The sequence below is a fragment of the Triticum urartu genome, chromosome 5 (assembly GCF_003073215.2).
Source record: "Triticum urartu cultivar G1812 chromosome 5, Tu2.1, whole genome shotgun sequence".
NCBI classification, from domain to species: Eukaryota; Viridiplantae; Streptophyta; class Magnoliopsida; order Poales; family Poaceae; genus Triticum; species Triticum urartu.
Genome location: NC_053026.1, coordinates 371,479,772 through 371,500,002, shown reverse-complemented (window position 1 = coordinate 371,500,002; position 20,231 = coordinate 371,479,772). Strand labels below are relative to the sequence as shown.

Below are 20,231 nucleotides of genomic sequence, written 5' to 3'. Positions count from 1 at the left end.
ACGGGTCGTGTTCTTTTATCTACTAAATTAAGGGTAGGACGCTTCTGATTATTCCAAGATTTTGTAGTTAATTTTCTTTTTTCTGGTTAGCCCGTTAACTACTTTTTATATATAATAGATGATGTGATGGACAAGACTCAATTCTAAGCATAACACAAGATCGTATAGTTCGTTTGCTAGAGCTTTTCTAATGTCACGTATCGTTTCCTTATACCATGAGATTGTGCAACTCCCGGATACCATAAGAGTCCTTTGGGTGTATCAAACGTCATAACGTAACTGGGTGACTATAAAGGTGCACTACAAGTATCTCCGAAAGTGTCTGTTGGATTGGCATGAATCGAGACTGGGATTTGTCACTCCGTATGATGAAGAGGTATCTCTGGGCCCACTTGGTAATGCATCATCATAACGAGCTCAATGTGACTAAGGAGTTAGCCACGGGATCACGCGTTACGGAACGAGTAAAAAGACTTGCCGGCAACGAGATTGAACGAGGTATGGGGATACCACGATCGAATCTCGGGCAAGTAACATACCGTTGGATAAAGGGAATTGTATACGGGATTGACTGAATCCCCAACATCGTGGTTCATCCGATGAGATCATCGTGGAACATGTGGGAGCCAACATGGGTATCCAGATGCCGCTATTGGTTATTGGCCGGAGAGATGTCTCGGTCATGTCTGCATGGTTCCCGAACCCGTAGGGTCTACACACTTAAGGTTCGGTGACACTAGAGTTGTTATAGGAAATTGTATGTGGTTACCGAAGGTTGTTCGAAATCCCGGATGAGATCCCGGACATTAGGAGTTCCAGAATGCTCCGGAGGTGAAGATTTATATATGGAAAGTCCAGTTTCAGTCACCGAAATAGTTTTGGGGGTTATCGGTATTGTAGCGGGACCACCAAAAGATGTCCCGGGGTCCACCGGGTGGGGCCACCTGCCCCGGAGGACTTAATGGGATGAATATGGGAGGGAACCAGCCCCCTAGTGGGCTGGTGCGCCCCCCCTCAAGGGCCCAAGGCGCCTAGGGTTGGAAACCCTAGGGGAGAGGGCGCCTCCCACCTTGCTTGGGGCAAGTATCCCCCTCCTGGCCGCCGTCCCCTCTAGATGCATCTAGGGGGGCCGGCGCCCTCTCCCCTTCACCCTATAAATAGAGGGGGTGGGAGGGCTGTCGCACCCCTTCCCTGGCGCAGCCCCTCCCTCCTCCAACACCTCCTTCTCCTCTGTAGTGCTTAGCGAAGCTCTGCCGGAGAACCACGAGCTCCACCACCATCATGTCGTCGTGCTGCCAGAGTTCTCCCTCAACTTCTCCTCTCCCCTTGCTGGATCAAGAAGGAGGAAACATCCCCGGGCTGTACGTGTGTTGAACGCGGAGGCGCCGTCCATTCGGCGCTTGATCAGATCTTCCGCGATTTGAATCGCCGTGAGTACGACTCCATCAACCGTGTTCTTGTAACGCTTCCGTTTAGCGGTCTTCAAGGGTATGAAGATGCACTCCCTTTCTCTCGTTGCTAGCATCTCCTAGATCGATCTTGGTGACACGTAGGAAAATTTTGAATTATTACTACGTTCCCCAACATTAATTCCTCTATTATATTCCATCACGGTCGTCCTCGGCACCTCGAGTATTAGTTCCTTGAGTAAAATTCCGCATCAATTATTCCCCATCACAAACACTAATAATATGAATAATTCTATGTTGATTTAAATAAATAATAATCATGTTGAATAAATGTTAAAAGCCGCATAAATATCCAACATCTCCCACTTGGCTGAAACATATTAATCAATAAATGAAGTTCCATGTGTAAACATGTTTTGAAAAGAATTCCAATGAACCTGCACTATATTAGTATTATTATATACAAATAAATGAAATATACGTACCCGAGTTTAATCATTTCACACCTTGTGTATACAATGGTAACTTCCTCAATGTGTTTACTTTTAACCATAAACTTCAAAATAAGTGACAGGTTGTGATGCACATTCCACGATCATATATGATGTGTGAGATTCCCGTAGCGAGACATATTTCCTTCCACCACTTGAATGCGACGATAAATTCCGGTAGCTAAGGTTGATAGTATAACGAAAATATATACAAATTACAATACCATTTAGTATCCCCTTTTTCCTCATGAGTTTAAATCTCATTGAGTACGATTTCCCTTTCATTTGAAAGTTATAAGATAATCAAGCTTCCACTTCCATCAATGTAATATTATCATTGTAAACAAACAAAGAAAAATATCATCAGCATATATAATAGTAATGCAAAAGATGCCTAGCTCACCCAGCGTGACTGTGGTATACCCGACGGTTGCGGCCTTTCTGCTCAGCGCTGACGCATAGCTATATGCGTGAGCAGGCCCACGACAGTGTGACACATGAGGTCGTTCCCTTAGACAACAACCAAAATCAGGAGTCCAGTGGGGCTGGGCCAGGCCGAGCCCAACATCCTCAATGGATCTCGCCGCTGGAGAGCGCCCCCACCCTGGCCGTGGCGAACATGGATGTCGCGCAGGACCGCATCATGAACAGTTGCGCCACGAGTAATGCGGAGAAGATGTGCTCAGGCTAAGGGAGCTGAAGCGGTGGCCACATCAAGAGATAAGAGAAGGATGTTCCTACAAACCTCCTCATAGCTCAGCGACTCTCGCCGTCGGATCAAAACACTTGATGCATTTTAGACCGTTGGATCAAGATGTGGGAGGATTTGGAAGAAACACTGCTGGAATGAATAGTAATGGCAACAAAATGTGTATACCATGCCCCCACCAGGGCATTCCGGTCATTTTCGCGTATTGGGGGCATAAAAGGGGGCCGCCATTTGACCGAGACCTAGCCGCCTCCTCCCTCGCTCGCCTCCGTGGTGCCCTAGCCGCTGCCTTCTTCCTCCCACGCCCCTGCCTCCCTCTCCTCTTCCTCTCCCCTAGCGCCGCCCGCACCCGCGCCTCCCTCTCCTCCTCTCGCCCCTAGCGCCGGCACCACTGCCTCCTTCCCCGCTGCCACCCGGCCTCCTCCCCTCACGTTGCCCTCCATCCACCCCTCCGATCTGGCGCCGCCCAAACCCCAATGCCCCGCCCCGGCCCTGGCTCCCACGGGAGGGAAGGAGGAATTGCGAGGCGAGGCAAAGGCGGCAGCGTATGGCACGCGGCGCGGGCGGCGTGGCCCAGGGGGTCGGCGCAGCCGTGGCTTCTCGTCGTCTCCGCCGTCGCCTCGGAGCCCAGCCGGCCGCCGCCGCACATCATGAGGTGGAATGCCACCCATTTCCCCGCCGTCCCCTCGGCCCAGGCTACCCCTAGCGCCACGGTCGCCATGTCCCTGCCTTCTCCTCGACAGGAGGAAGAGCGAGGCCACAAACGGATCTGGAGATTGAATCGGGCTCCAATGGCTCCTGCGTGGCATGATGCCTGTTAAGGTGATCTTTTTGTACAGCTGTTCTTCCTCTGTCCTAGGTTCTCCATGCTTCCAGATTTTGATTTTGCCTTCAATTTTGACGCAGGGTGGTTGCTATCTCAGATATCTCCTCGTTCCTCTTCGTGTGCTGCTAGGTGAGCTTCTTCTCCTCTAATCTTGTGTGCTACGGTCTACCTTGAGGAGTGGGATTAGCGATTTTTGTTTTCTTCTTGTGGGAGAGATTCTCAGGTTTAGCTAGGTTCCAAAGAAGAGATTTTTTTCTTTATCTTTCTTGTTTTGTTTGTACCTTGCTGCCGAGGAAAGCCTTGAATCTAGCTAATATTTTACAAAGTACATGCTTCCTGCCTTGCTTGGTTGGTTGGCCATATTCTGACCTATGTCCGTGTATGCATAGATGTGCTAGGTAAGATATATCTGTATGTATATACGTGTGTGTTTTGTTTGCTTTGGCTGAAGATATACTGATTTTGCCCCAAACGAAACCATGCATATTGCAATTTGCTTGATTCCCACTTGTGTTACTGTTAAGCATGGTTTATTTTTTTCAGGAGCCTATATGTGATGTGTACCTGTGTTGGTGCCTTTACAGAAGATCCATTATGCCTTCCTCTCGGTAACCACAACAAGCTTTTACTTATACCATGAAACATGGTGTGGATGCTGTCAATATAATGTATTTGGCAATTTTACCTTCTCTTCTTTTATATTACTACCATGTTCGTACAGACTGACGCTTTGTGTTTCAAATGCTCTAAAGCTTAATTATGTATATCTCTCGTTGTAAGTTAGTTTTGCCCATGGACCTTTTGTCACACATCTACTTTCTGCTGACATGAATAATGGAGTTCTGATGTTGATGTGATGATGTCAAGGATTATAGCTATGTTCACATATCTGTAGTGCTTGGAATTGTTGATAAATTGATATGTACCATAAATATTGGATGGCCAATAAAGCAGGGCTCACGATGATTATAAATTTTATAGCTTGTGTATAGAATGGTAATGTTAAACTTTCATTTCTTAGGATATTACAGTTGATTTAGTCTATTTGTGCTTGTCGTTCGTGTTGGTCTGCAGGTTGTAAATGAGTGAATCTGTTTATTGCCTTCTTATTGGTAGTGGCAAAGAGTACTATTCCCTGCTTGGATTTTTGTGGTCTCCTTTTCTTCCTTGCTTGTTTTATATGTTGTTTCTTTTTGGCCTTGTCATACCAATGACCTACTATTTTGTTTGTCTGTCCTGCTTGCAGGTGTGTGTTGTTGAGGCTATCAAACAAGCCAATGGCGTTGCATAAATGGTTTGTGAAGATTGCCATTGGAGTCTAGCTGGGGTAGTAGGCTGTCAAAAAGATGTGGTCGCTTGTAGAACGTGAGCTCAATCTGTGATGCATGTATTTTATGATTATTATATCTATGTGCAATTTAGTAAGTGGGTTTTAGATTAATCTGGTTCATTTGGACGGTTGTGCTTAATCTGGTTTATTTGTTCTGTTTGTTTTAGGCTGCCATCTTTAGTTTTATTTACTATGCCAGGTGCCTAATTTAGTGCTTAATCTCCTTTGGTTTGCTTGGATTAACTGAATTGGCCTATTCATTCAGTTTATATTATATTCGTCTTCAGAATTAGGGTTCGTTAAAATGGATGTCTGGAAGCATAATTTAGCTCTGTGAAATGGTAGCGCTCAAATTCAGAATTTCTGCTTCATGCTTCTTTGCGTCTGTGTTTTTATGTAAATTTGTGCTCTCTCCTTTTCGTCTATTTTTTATTTGAAGAGCACCAATGAATTTTCATTACACTTGAAAGGAATTACTGTGACTACCTGACACCTGAGTATTCAGTGTGTGTCTTACAAGGTCTACATCTTAAAAATAAGTTCAACTATTCATTATACAAGGAATTACAATTGGTAGCATGTAACTTGACTCCTATCTGTCGCATAAAGTAGTGGCATGGTTGCCGCTTGTCCCTGATCTTCACACTTCATTTGTTGAAGTCCTTGCTTCTTTGTTTCTGGGTCGTATTAGCTGAATAAATGCAAAATGCACGATGAAATTTTCTGTAGGGTGCTGTTGTGGTATGTCAAGAGGAAATAATTATATTTTCCTATCCTTATGTTTACTCCTAAAAATAGCTTTTGATTTTGTTCTTCTGCCAGACCTTGAAGCTCCCAAAATGCAAACACCAGGAGATAGGGATGTCAAACTGAAACAAAGAAGCCCATGATCGGTCTCATAATGTTACCAATAGTACCGCCATCAGCTGCAAAGATGACAAGCTCAAGCAGGTGAGCTGCGTGTCTCTTATGCTGTTGTTTTATATATTGGCTTGAAGTTCACAACCAGTTCGTAGTAATATGTTTTGTTTCTGTCATTATACTCTGCATAATATGTTTGGATGGGTGTTTTTATATGAGATTTTTGTGGTAAGTAGTTAAATCACTCCTATGGAGTGTATATCTATTTTGACCTGGTTTGAAGAATGACCAACTGGATGGCTTCTGCAACTTTTGGTTCAATTCATGGGTAAATTAAATATGTAGTTGTGAAGTTCATCTTGCAATTCAGAATGCGTTAATTGGATTATATGAACGATGACATGTATAAGGTTATTGGTCGAATACCCTGTTGTTGGTTTAGCTTCTCAGTGTGTGACTAACAATCAGATCATCTTGGGGCGACCCCCCGCCCCTCATTGTCAGTGTATTCTGCTTCTGTCAGTACACTCTGCATAAGATATCTCCGTGCAACTAATCGAAGATCAAATCCTGCCATATTTTGGTTAGACAGTAGCTTGAGGAAGGGAGAGGAAGGGGAACAACAAATCTGCAGTGTTTTATTTTATTAAGCATTTGCATTCTCAGGAGAACACCTCCTGTCCAGCCACTTCCATTTTCCCTCATTCTTACTGATCGGCACTCGATGGTGCTGATTGGCTTATGTGGTTATAGATGATGAGTATTAGCGTATTAGGAAAGCTTGTAGCAACATTATTTTGAATAAGAGCTCAATCCATGTATGTTGTTTGCCATCTAATTTAAATTCTTAACTGCATAGAAGTTGTAGTGTACATATTGAATAATGTTTGTGCTTACATGTGTCCTTCTATTTGTTTTTATGTTTGTTGATCAAAGTGTAGGTCTGATCCAGTGACAACAACAATAGTGCAAGGTGCATGAGCAGGCCTACATATTTCTCAAAAGAGCACGCCGTTGCCAACGACTGGAGAAGCGCCAGCCACCGAGTCGGACGTCCACTTCGCCATTGCCGTCGTCCTTGCCCCGGCAGAAGCACGTTATATCTGTCCTTTCATTTTTACTTTTTCTTAAATGTATTTATTTGAAGGCGCACCTTTAGTTATTAACCAATACATGTATTGTTCATGTCTTCTACTCCCTCTGTAAAGAAATATGTATCTTATATTTGAAGGTGCATCTTCTACTCTCTCTGTAAAGAAATATAAGATAGGTATATAAGATAGGTATTTCTTTATAGAGGGAGTACATAGTTCTTCGAGCCCAAAAGTATAACTATGTAGATGAATTGTATGATGGGTTACAAACTTTACTTATAAGACTACATGAACTGCTAATTGCTTCTTTTAATAAAAGATGATCAACTCTAATCTCGACCTGGTTTGTGTCATGTTGGGAGGTGGATGGGAGGCCATTCCAAAGGATTGTTTTGGCAGAATCGACTGACTGCGCTAACTGGGATTTAATGTATATATGGTATTTTCATATTCTTGGTCACGTGTAGAATACATTGTCTGATAGGATTAGTTTTTCTATGAACTTTTGGTGGATAAAGTGTTTTGCATCAACAAATTTTATCGTTGTATTTTCCTGAGATATGAGACATGAATCTCTTCTAATGATGGTTGTCGAGCTGTTGAGCTCTATATTTGTTTTACCTGATATAATGTTCAGTTTGCCCATTAGTAGCTGGTGTTACAATACACATTTCATCGAAGGAAGATCACTATTTTTGTGTGTGTGTGTTTACACACTTAGTTATGTGTTGTCACAAAAATGTTAGATTAGCATAATTGCATTATCCTTTAAAATATGTCTAGCAGGTCATTCAACGCATCATGCGAGGAGTCAAATGACAAGGCAACCGAACCAATCAATACGTAGTATGCCTTAGTAGAACTATATAGGTTTCTTACAACTCTACTCTTTGTAATGAACTTGATGCAGATATGTTATCTTGGGTAACCACTGTGGTTTGCTTCTGGAACAGATTAAAAAATTTCCTCTTTGCGATGTGCTTGCAGAACAATTAGTTCACTGCATGTACCTCAACTGCTTTTGGTATATCTTCATGGTCTGCCATCGATACTAAACTTACTGAAACTGAACAATTACTCCAATTTCCTTTTGATGTACCAAATGTTTTATTATATTGATGTCTTATATGTTGCGCCACAACCTGCATGTATTTTAGATGTGACTCCTTTATTCTCAGTTAGTTGCATCAGCTTGCACTTATTATGTTCTTTCATGCCTACTTACATGAGTGTGTCACTTATATTGTTCATGCTGTCTGGGGGCTGATCATTATACAACCGTTGCGGCCTATCAATAAATGTTACGATGATAGAGAGATTGATCAGTCTTTCTCGGATAATATATGGTTTGACTTATTGTTGTTATATACTTTCTTCAGATATAGGCCTGCTACCATGTCTTTTCTCGCTGGACATGCTTTCCGATGGCGACAGTGAGGACTTCTACCCCGCTCCTCTCCCAGCAAGGCATCTCTACCTCCCTCATGCAAAGATACCCGAAGACCGTCTTGGACTCTTCCTTCTTCAGTGTTTCCTCTTATTGTTACACAACTTTGTGGTGCTTAGTGCATATATCATCCCCTCCTATCAATTCATTCTGAAATAAAGAGATGGAGGGTTGTTAGTGTTTATGGGAAATGGTTGCATTTTACAGAAAAAATGTGTCTTTGTTGACCGGTTTTGCTCGAGATAAAAAAGTCTTTCCTACTATTGGTGTCAAACTCTTACTTTAGACTTCACATGATCTAATCGGTGTTCTATACAGAACATCACTTTTTGGTTTTGGCTAATCTCTCTGTTTTCTATAGACATGTGTTGTCCCAATCTGCTAATTTTATATTCAGAGGTAGCATTGATGTAGTTGCATCATTCAAAAGGCCATATGTGTTGCTTTTGTTCTACTTCTCTTCCATATCCAGTTATTTAGAAATAGCTATGGTAACCTTTTAGCACTTAAATAGGATTAGGTATAATGTGAATCATTTGCTTCATTTGGTTGACAAATTATAGCTTTAGCTCTCAGGTACTGAATGTTGGATTGATCCATTTTGTTCTTTTGCGCCTGCTGCTCCTTGCTGATTCCTGTCGTGCTGCTGCTCGCTTGGTGTGTCGGATTGGGGCCGTGGATTCAATGGCATCGGTGTGTCGCGAGGTTTGTTAAGGTGGCCTCTTCTCTTGGATCCAATTTTTTTCATTGCTGTGGCCGTGCTTGACTAATTTTAGATCGGGTTTGTTGCAGCTCCTCTATTCTAGCAGTCTGTGCGCCGGATCTGTTGTTGTGACCCTCGATCTGTACGTGCTGGTTCGTTTTCGACCGTCCCAGATCTGGTTGGCTGGAGCTCATCCTTGATTTGCCTGATTTCCCTTGCAGGTTGGTCTGCTGGGAGTGCTCGTGGCTTTGGTCGATTTGTCCTGATGTGTCTTCAGTCGCCGCTCTGCAGGTTGATCTCTTTTCTTCTATTCTCAGTTCTCCATACCTACGCTTGCTTGTGCTCTTATTCATGCATTTGTTAGCCTCGCAAAGATTTTTGGTTTCTTCTTGTTTAGGAGATCCTCAGGTCTAGCTAGGTTCTAAAGAGATTTTTTTTAGTCTTTTGTTGTTTTATTGGTGCCTTGCTGTCAAAGAGAGATTCTTAGGTCTGGTTAGGTTCCAAAGAGCAGATTCTTCTTTGTCTTTGTTGTTTTGTTGGCGCTTTACTGTGAAACAAGGTATTGGCATTGTCTCCTTTTTGACAAAGTACATCTTTATTGCCTGGTTTTATTTGTTGGTTGTCTAGCTTTTTCTCTGTCTGACAAAATATAACAGTCAAGAGCAAATGAAAAACAACACAACATGAACAAATCTACACCATGGCCAGACAGAAAATATTGATGGAGGTGTGGTTTCTGGAAGTAACATAACCTTTCAAAATGACAAATAAACATGATTACTTTCATTATTTGCTTAAATTTTGTTGAATTGTTGTCTAGAGAATACTTTGGTCAGTTCTTCTGTAAGAAAGCTAAAGTTGGATATTAGGTGCCTTAACAAAGCTAACTCTTTTAAGCAATTACATTACAAAATTTGTTACATCATCTACAGGACCCAATTGCTAGATATATTATTCGGAACTCTCTAAAGTTGAAAGGTTCTGATGCTGAAATGGTACAGTTTCCTTAACAGGCTTAAGCATCATTTGTTTCTGCATGTTGTACATCTTGTGCTTTTAAATATGCAATATTTTCAGCTTCTTCTGGTTGTATGTTTGAACAGAATAACTCAAGTTTGTCTTTATGCGCGGTAACAAATTAACTAAGAAAAGCATGTGTTATGTATGAAGCAACAGTAGATTGTACGCATTGGGTGATTTTTTCCATATCATTTACGAAACCAATGAGACGACCCATTTATTTTGAATCTCATTTACGAACTTCTTTCTTCAGAGCAGGTTTTTATCTTTGGTCTCCAAGCTTTGAGTATTCACACCCAGGTTGTCTTTTTTGCGGTTTCAGGTTATGTGAAATTGGTTTTAGTTAATGTTTCTTGTGTACTGTGGATACTAAGGGGCAATGGGCACAACTACAAAACTCAGAGCAGCAAAGCCCACATATACTACCTGAAGAAGAGCTCTCTGTTCTCCTTTAGTTATCACCTTTTATCGTTCTTTTACTACTTACAATGTAAGATAGTTTTCTGGGTTTGCTGTTTTACCTTACCATACCTAAGAATTAGAGATTCAGTCGAGCGGCTGCACTTTTGGTATTGAACTTCATGCCGAGTGGCTATATTTTGTGGTCTTATGAACACACTGAAATCGATTCTGACTTCTAATCTCATGCTGATATTAAGCACCACTATGTCTTGTTCCTATTACAATTGAATGTTTCTTCTTAACTTTATTGTTATTCTATATGAATACATATGCAAAACCTGGATTCCTTCAACTTAGCATTATCCGCTTGATCAGAGTGTTGGGACCGGCACCCTTGCGCCAAGGCGCGATCCCGATCTAGTCGGAGTAGAGTGGGGTGTGGAGTAGGAGGATTACAAGCGGAGTACGAGATGGGGTGAACATGGACAGCATGCAAGCAAGTCGGTGATTTTCTCTCTTTTCCCCCTGATCTTTGCATCAATTGGCCACTGATTTTCTTGGGGTACACTGCCTACAGTTATTTTTTGAGTACTCTGGTGCTCGCGCTCTACGCAATTAGTCTTCCTTGCATATTTCACACCATCATTTTTTCTTGGTCACTACCTTTAGTGCAAGTTGGTCTCTGTATTATAATTTTGAAAGATTAAAATATTGTCAAATTAGGTGTATGATACTGTTGTAATCAACAATTTTTTGTATAATTGGACACAATATACCATGATTAATGACAATAGATGCATCTCTAGGTCATTATTTTCCCTCATGGAGGACACGTATAATCTATGGAAGGTCCCGTGTTAAAAGATTTGACTAGGCATTCATTTCATCTGAAGTTTACTATCATGGAAATGATTTTAATCCAAGATAAGATGTAACCAAGAATTAATTTAAATTAAGACTGCACCATGTTCATGTTAAGTAAAGAAGTTAAGGGCTTATCGTAACCAAGTTTCTCAATCTGATTGTATGGTGTGGTCCTTTCTATGGTATGTTGAAAGGAACATCTTGGTTTGGAGGGGTTGTGAACTTCAGTTTAGATTATTTTAGGTACAGAGATCACTGCCAGTACATATGCCCTTGCATATTTATGAAAAGAAAATATCACCGTACTATAGCCCTCAGTTGTTGTTTTTTGTATTTGCACATAAATCCTATGTCTTATGGTTTATTTTTTAAGCACCATATTTTTGTACATTCAACTTATATCAGGGGTCTGCTAATCCCTCTGTGATATTATCTGCTCTAGACATCTTTCTGGATTAATATACTCTGTTTGGAGAAGTCAAGAGAAAAGGAAACCTGAGAAGTCCTGAAGACATCTTTAGCAAACAATATGTTGAGTACCCAATATATTACATAGTTCATTTATGTGTTTTATCCTGATAGTAGTTTCAGGCATAGGTCACACAGAATACTATTTGTAATGCCGAAACCCTAAAAAATACAGGAGTAAACGGCTGAGTAAACCGTAGTGGAGTATTTTTACGCCACTAAGTTTTGATTGGTTCTAGACGACCCCCTAAATTTAGTGGAGTAAAATTTTCTTTTTTGTCAAAGTATTACAATTCTAGTTTACTTAATACACTGCAACTACATATTAGCACCCATATGAAAACCAAACATAATAAATAAGTTTCACACAATTGATGAATATTACAACTTCATAGTTTACAAACCAAATTATTCAAATTCAAGCACACCACATGGTTCAAGTGAAGTAAATAACATCATAAAATTAAAGAACAACTATGAAGTGCTATGGAGATGCCACTAATGCTCAACAAGATCATGTTGGAGCTGGGTATGAACTTCTCGGTTCTTGATCCTATGGTGCGCTTTGAGGAATGCCTGGATCCTATTAGGATCGTGCTTTGGCTCTATGGGATTACCATTGGTGATGTACCGAAAGTTCTCAGGCCTGTCTCTCTCATCTTCAGTGATGATGTTATGCAAGATGATGCAACAAGTCATGATTTACATAGAACCTTGGAGTTCCAATACTGGTAGTGCCACAAATGATTGCAAAGCGCTTCTAAAGCACCCTGAAAGCACTCTCCACATCCTTACTAATCCACTCTTTGACGTGTTGCAAAGTGAGAACTTTTGTTACCTTTTGAACGGGGATTTTTTTTGACAAATGTGACCCATGGAGGATAGATGTCATCCGCAAGGTAGTAACTCATCATGTACTCAGTGTTCGGAAAGCAACTTATCTTTATTGAAGGCGGACCAACACAAGTTGCGCATGCGAAAAAAACCCTAAAGCTCTAATACCATGTTAGGAAAGCAACTTATCTTTATTCAAGGCCCAAGGGGCATATTACACATGACTTAAGGTGTGAGTGAAACTAAACATAAACTAATAAGGACTCCTAGACCAATAATAATATTCCTTAACACTCAGGACCAGCCGTATAGTTGCAAGGAGTAGCATCTCCGACAACAAGCCTAGCAAACAGTGGTGATCTGTGACACCCCCGATTTAATCGTACACTAATCATACATGCAAACATGTACGATCAAGATCAGGGATTCATGGGAAGATATCACAACACAACTCTAAACACAAATGGAAGTTATGCAAGCTTCATATTACAAGCCAGGGGCCTGCTACCTCTTGAGCATGCGTTTGTTTTCTCTTGAAGAGGAAAGAGTGATGCAGCAAAGCAGCGTAAGTATTCCCCTCAGTTTTTGAGAACCAAGGTATCAATCCAGTAGGAGACTACACACAAGTCGCCTAGTACCTGCACAAACAAACAAGAACCTCGCAACCAACGCGATAAAGGGGTTGTCAATCCCTTCACGGTCACTTACGAAAGTGAGATCTGATAAAAATAATAAGATAAATATTTTTGGTATTTTTGTTGTATAGATTGGAAAATAAATAGTAAACTAGAATTGTAGATTGTAAACTTATATAATATAAAGTAGACCCGGGGGCCATAGGTTTCACTAGTAGCTTCTCTCAAGATAGCAAGTATTACGGTGGGTGAACAAATTACTACCGAGCAATTGATAGAAAAGCGCATGGTTATGATGATATCTAAGGCAATGATCATGAATATAGGCATCACGTCTGAGACAAGTAGACCGAAACAATTCTGCATCTAATAACCCACAAGTATAGGGGATCACAACAGTTTTCGAGGGTAGACTATTCAACCCAAATTTATTGATTCGACACAAGGGGAGCCAAAGAATATTCTTAAGTATTAGCAGCTGAGTTGTCAATTCAACCACACCTGGAAACTTAATATCTGAAGCAAAGTATTTAGTAGCAAAGTAATATGATAGTAGTGGTAACAGTGGTAAAAGTAACGGTAGCAGTTTTGGTTTTATAGTGATTGTAACAGTAGCAACGGAAAAGTAAATAAGCGAAGAACAATATATGAAAAGCTTGTAGGCATTGGATCAATGATGGATAATTATGTCGGATGCGATCAATCATGCAACAGTTATAACATAGGGTGACACAGAACTAGCTCCAATTCATAAATGTAATGTAGGCATGTATTTCGAATATAGTCATACGTGCTTGTGGAAAAGAACTTGCATGACATCTTTTGTCCTCCCCTCCCGTGACAGCGGGGTCCTATTGGAAACTAAGGGACATTAAGGCCTCCTTTTAATAGAGTACCGTACCAAAGCATTAACACATAGTGAATACATGAACTCCTCAAACTATGGTCATCACCGGTAAGTATCCTGATTATTGTCACTTCGGGGGTAATGGGTCATAACACATAATAGGTGACTATAGACTTGCAAGATAGGATCAAGAACTCACATATATTCATGAAAACATAATAGGTTCAGATCTGAAATCATGGCACTTGGGCCCTAGTGACAAGCATTAAGCATAGCAAAATCATAGCAACATCAATCTCAGAATATAGTGGATACTAGGGATCAAACCCTAACAAAACTAACTCGATTACATGATAAATCTTATCCAACCCATCACCGTCCAGCAAGCCTATGATACGTCTCCAACGTATCTATAATTTTTTATTGTTCCATGCTATATTATATTCTGTTTTGGACATTATTGGGCTTTATTATACACTTTTATATTATTTTGGGGACTAACCTATTAACCGGAGGCCTAGCCCAGAATTGTTGTTTTTTTTTTGCCTATTTTAGGGTTTCGCAGAAAAAGAATATCAAACGGAGTCCAAACGGAATGAAACCTTCGGGAACGTGATTTTCGAAACGAACATGATCCAGAGGACTTGGACCCTACGTCAAGCAATCAACGAGGAAGGCACTGCTACCTCTTGAGCACTGCGTTGGATTTCCTTGGAGAGGAAAGGATGATGCAACATAGTAGCGTAAGTATTTCCCTTAGTTTTTGAGAACCAAGGTATCAATCCAGTAGGAGGCTGCGTGCGAAGTCCCTAGTACCTGCACAAAACAAATAACTCCTCGCAACCAACGCGATAAGGGGTTGTCAATCCCTTCACGGTCACTTACGAGAGTGAGATTTGATAGATATGATAAGATAATATTTTTGGTATTTTTGTGATAAAGATGCAAAGTAAAATAAAAGCAAAAGGAAATAACTAAGTATTGGAAGATTAATATGATGAAGATAGACCCGGGGGCCATAGGTTTCACTAGTGGCTTCTCTCAAGAGCATAAGTATTTTACGGTGGGTAAATGAATTATTGTTGAGCAATTGACAGAATTGAGCATACTTATGAGAATATCTAGGTATGATCATGTATATAGGCATCACGTCCGAGACAAGTAGACCGACTACTGCCTGCATCTACTACTATTACTCCACTCATCGACCGCTATCCAGCATGCATCTAGAGTATTAAGTTCATGAAAACAGAGTAACGCCTTAAGAGCAAGATGACATGATGTAGAGGGATAAATTCATGCAATATGATAAAACCCCATCTTGTTATCCTCGATGGCAACAATACAATACGTGCCTTGCTGCCCTACTGTCACTGGGAAAGGACACGCAAGATTGAACCCAAAGCTAAGCACTTCTCCCATTGCAAGAAAGATCAATCTAGTAGGCCAAACCAAAAAACTGATAATTCAAAGAGACTTGCAAAGATAACCAATCATACATAAAATAATTCAGAGAAGATTCCAATATTGTTCATAGATAATCTTGATGATAAACCCACAATTCATCGGTCTCAACAAACACACCGCAAAAAGAAGATTACATGGAATAGATCTCCACAAGAGAGGGGGAGAACATTGTATTGAGACCCAAAAAAGAGAAGAAGCCATCTAGCTAATAACTATGGACCCGAAGGTCTGAAGTAAACTACTCACACTTCATCGAGAGGCTATGGTGTTGATGTAGAAGCCCTCCGTGATCGATGCCCCCTCCGGTGGAGCTCCGAAACAGGCCCAAGATGGGATCTCGTGGATACAGAAAGATACGGTGGTGGAATTAGGGTTTTGGCTCCGTTTCTGATTGTTTGGGGTACGTAGGTATATATAGGAGGAAGGAGTACGTCGGTGGAGCAACAGGGGGCCCACGAGGGTGGAGGGCGCGCCTAGGGGGGTAGGCGCGCCCCCTACCTCGTGGCTTCCCTGTTGGTCGCTTGACGTAGGGTCCAAGTCTCCTGGGTCTCGTTCGGTGAGAAAATCACGTTCCCGAAGGTTTCATTCTGTTTGGACTCCGTTTGATATTCCTTTTCTTCGAAACCCTAAAATAGGCAAAAACAACAATTCTGGGCTGGGCCTCCGGTTAATAGGTTAGTCCCAAAAATAATATAAAAGTGGATAATAAATCCCAATAATGTCCAAAACAGTAGATAATATAGCATGGAGCAATTAAAAATTATAGATACATTGGAGACGTATCAAGCATCCCCAAGCTTAATTCCTGCTCGTCCTCGAGTAGGTAAATGATAAAAACAGAATTTTTGATGTGGAATGCTACTTGGCATAATTTTAATGTAATTCTTCTTAATTGTGGTATGAATATTCAGATCTGGAAGATTCAGGATAAAAGTTTAATATTGACATAAAAATAATAATACTTCAAGCATACTAACAAAGCAATCATGTCTTCTCAAGATAACATGGCAAAAGAAAGTTATCCCTACAAAATCATATAGTCTGGCTATGCTCTATCTTCACCACACAAAGTATTTAAATCATGAACAACCCTGATGACAAGCCAAGCAATTGTTTCATACTTTTGACATTCTCAAACTTTTTCAATCTTCACGCAATACATGAGCATGAGCCATGGATATAGCACTATATGTGGAATAGAATGGTGGTTGTGGAGAAGACAAAAAGGGAGAAGATAGTCTCACATCAACTTGGCGTATCAATGGGCTATGGAGATGCCTATCAATAGATATCAATGTGAGTGATTAGGGATTGCCATGCAACAGATGCACTAGAGCTATAAGTATATGAAAGCTCAACGAAATAAACTAAGTGGGTGTGCATCCAACTTGCTTGCTCATGAAGACCTAGGGCATTTTGAGGAAGCCCATCATTGGAATATACAAGCCAAGTTCTATAATGAAAAATTCCCACTAGTATATGAAAGTGACGAAATGAGAGACTCTCTATCATGAATATCATGGTGCTACTCTGAAGCACAAGTGTGGTAAAGGATAGTAACATTGTCCCTTCTCTCTTTTTCTCTCATTTTTTTCTTTGGGCCTTTTCTCTTCTTCTTTTTATGGCCTCTTTTCTTTCTTTCTTTTCCGTCTGGAGTCTCATCCCGACTTGTGGGGGAATCATAGTCTCCATCATTCTTTCCTCACTAGGACAATGCTCTAATAATGATGATCATCACACTTTTATTTTCTTACAACTCAACAATTACAACTCGATACTTAGAACAAAATATGACTCTTTATGAATGCCTCCGACAGTGTACCGGGATATGCAATGAATCAAGAGTGACATGTATGAAAGAATTATGAATGGTGGCTTTACCACAAATATGATGTCAACTACATGATCATGATAAGCAATATGACAATGATGGAGTGTGTCATAATAAACGGAATGGTGGAAAGTTGCATGGCAATATATCTCGGAATGGCTATGGAAATGCCATAATAGGTAGGTATGGTGGGTGTATGATACCGGCGAAAGGTGCGCGGTATTAGAGAGGCTAGCAATGGTGGAAGGAAGAAAAGTGCGTATAATCCATGGACTCAACATTAGTCATAAAGAACTCATATACTTATTGCAAAAATCTACAAGTTATCAAAGCAAAGTATTACGCGCATGCTCCTAGGAGGATAGATTGTGTAGCGACCCGACCTCAGATGGTCAAGTCTCTGTGCTTCAGTGTCATCCCTGGATCGGTAATGCTGACACACAGTACTCGAAGGATTTATAACAGAGTAGCAATCACACACTTATTACATCGAATGTCTTAAAAGAGAGAATTTATTACAAAAATATGGCTTAAGGCCATCTAATACGATAACAGCGGAAGGCTTGGAAGATAAAGTGAGTCCATCAACTCCAACGGCATAGCTGAGCTGCACGGCAACGACCTAACGAACCTTACTCCTCGTCTGAAAAGTCTGCAACATAATACGTTGCAGCCCGAAATGGGTCAACACATGGAATATGCTGGCAAAGTAACACAGTAGAGCAAGAACAGAATAATGCTATCACTACATGCATATTTGGCTGGTGGAAAGCTCTATGGTTATAGTTTTGCGAAAAGCCAATTTTTCCCTACAACAAAGGAATATTTTTTAATTTTACTATCATGGTAGTTGAAACATCATTGAGAAGGTTCCTCCAACTCAATCCCAATTAAGGTGATTAACAACCCAATAATATTAGTTAAACATGATGAGATACTTTTGATAACCCAATTACTAGATACTCAAGAATTGTCCATAACCGGGGACACGGCTAACCATGATTAGATTGTACACTCTGCAGAAGTTTGCGCACTTTTCCCCACAAAACTCGTTCTCCTCCGTTGGATTTCTCGCACTACATAGTGTTTGAGAAACTGATGACCGAGACACAGTCTTTCAGAAACATTAACTCTCTACTCTGGACAGACCATACCAAACCTACATCCCACTACCTGCTGATCTGCTTCTTGAAGAGCTTCACGTAACTTACTCAACTATGCTAGAGCCCATAATAGCTTGTGGCTGCACACGGAAGTTTCTAGCATGAATCATCTCAGTTCCCTTTGAGCCTGGGTGGCGGTCCATAGGAAGATCACATGGGTACTCCGGGATTTCCAAAAAATACAGGCACCACTGGGTACTCAAGGTGCCTCAATCCACCCATTTGTTTGATTACGTTACCACCTTAGGTTGAACCATTAATTAACAAGCTCACATCTGTCATGTATTTCACTCAAACCCAAACCACGTCTACGAGCATAGCATAGAATAATATATATAAGCAATGCGTAGAGTAACTCCCAAGGGTTTGAATGTAACAGGGCAATAGGTTCTACCTCATCAACTACTTCCCAACCCACAAGTTAATGACATCCTAATCATGCAATGTTTGAGGATTGAAACTAATGCATAAAAGCTGGGTGATAAAAGGGATATGATCAAAGTGTTACTTGCCTTACTGACGATCTGCAAAACCTAGGGACTCATAGTAGCACGCTTCGCACTCCGGGTGTTCTATCGCAAGCAAACAATACCATACATAAGTAACAAGCAATGATGCACAAGCGAAACTCAAACAAAAGAGGTTGACCAGAAAGTTCAAATTAAGAACTCCGGTTCACAAAAAGAATCAAATCAAATGGAGCAACGAAACTCAAACGGCGAAAGAAAGAAGCTTCATTTACTAATCTGAAACTAGGTCAATTTTTAAAGTAGAGAAAACTTGTTTGAGTTGGTTAAGCGGAAAGAGGGTTTCGAGACGAAACTCTAGGCGCTTGAACGCCTGATTTCGACTAACGAGTGAAAAGATAAACAGAAACTAAGATCGGATCAGAAATCGCGATCAGAGAAAATCGCGGAATAAATCCGATAAAAGAAAACTGACGAACAGACTAATGAACGAGCGTTCGTTGGCTGTTTCTAACGGGCGGAGAACTGTTCGTTAAAACAAACGTTTGGACAAACGTCCGCCAAATAGAAGAACCAAGAAAAACTGGCGAATCCGAAAAAAAACGGATCTAGGGTTTCAAAAAAAACCCGGTCGGTCTTTATAAAAAAACCAGCGGCGGGGCGCGGCGGCTACCTCCGGCGAGAGGTCTGGCGGGGCGGCGGCTTAGGGGGTGGTGGCGCTCGGCGGCGGCGGCAGGCGGTGGAGCTCGGCGGCGGTGGCTTGGCGCGGCGCGGGCGGCGGTGGCTAGGCGGCGCGGGCGGCGGTGGTGTGGTGGGGGGTTGGGGGCGGGGGTGGCGGCGTATATAAGGGCGGGGCGGGGCGGCTTGGAGGAGGGGGCAAGGCGCTGCGGCAGAGAGGAGTCCGTCTCGGATTCCTAGTCCGAGTCGGCGGCGGCGGCGCTCGCGGGGAAGGCGGCGGCGGCGGCCTGGCACGGCTGGGCCTTAGGCCCAGTCGGCGCGGGAACCTCTTTTTAAAATAATTTCACCGACCGAAATAAAATCCTAAAAAAAATAAATAAAAATCTAAAAATGCCAAAATAAATTTTCACCGTCTAAATAAAATATTTAGAACGAGATGAACATTTTCTTGGCCCTAAAATGCAATTTTGGAAAATGTGCAATTTTTCTAATGCAAACGAAATTGCAATAAAATCCAAATAAAGCAATTATTTGATTTTAATATTTTTCCTCCAATATTTCAATTATCTTGGAGAAGTCATATTATCTCCTCTCATATATTTTAGTGTGAAATATTTTTGGAGAGAAAATAATTAAAACCAAAAATCCTCGTTTCAAGATTTGATAAAGATCAAATTTGAAAACC

At 41.2% G+C, this 20,231-nt stretch overlaps 1 long non-coding RNA gene across 11 annotated transcripts; it reads left to right on the top strand.

Moving 5' to 3' along the window:
- Positions 1-2,832: 2,832 nt before the first annotated feature.
- On the top strand, positions 2,833-11,868 carry LOC125509102. Of its 11 annotated transcripts, XR_007283960.1 has the most exons (12): positions 2,834-3,431; positions 3,516-3,564; positions 3,979-4,043; positions 4,682-4,800; positions 5,588-5,716; positions 6,568-8,872; positions 8,960-9,012; positions 9,092-9,161; positions 9,803-9,865; positions 10,213-10,380; positions 10,668-10,792; positions 11,599-11,868. It is a non-coding gene; the product is annotated as an uncharacterized LOC125509102 (long non-coding RNA). The 11 variants fall into 11 exon arrangements; XR_007283963.1 differs by lacking the exon at positions 10,213-10,380 and having other exon boundaries at positions 11,599-11,866; XR_007283958.1 differs by lacking the exon at positions 11,599-11,868 and having other exon boundaries at positions 10,668-11,563.
- The last annotated feature ends 8,363 nt before the right edge of the window (positions 11,869-20,231 follow it).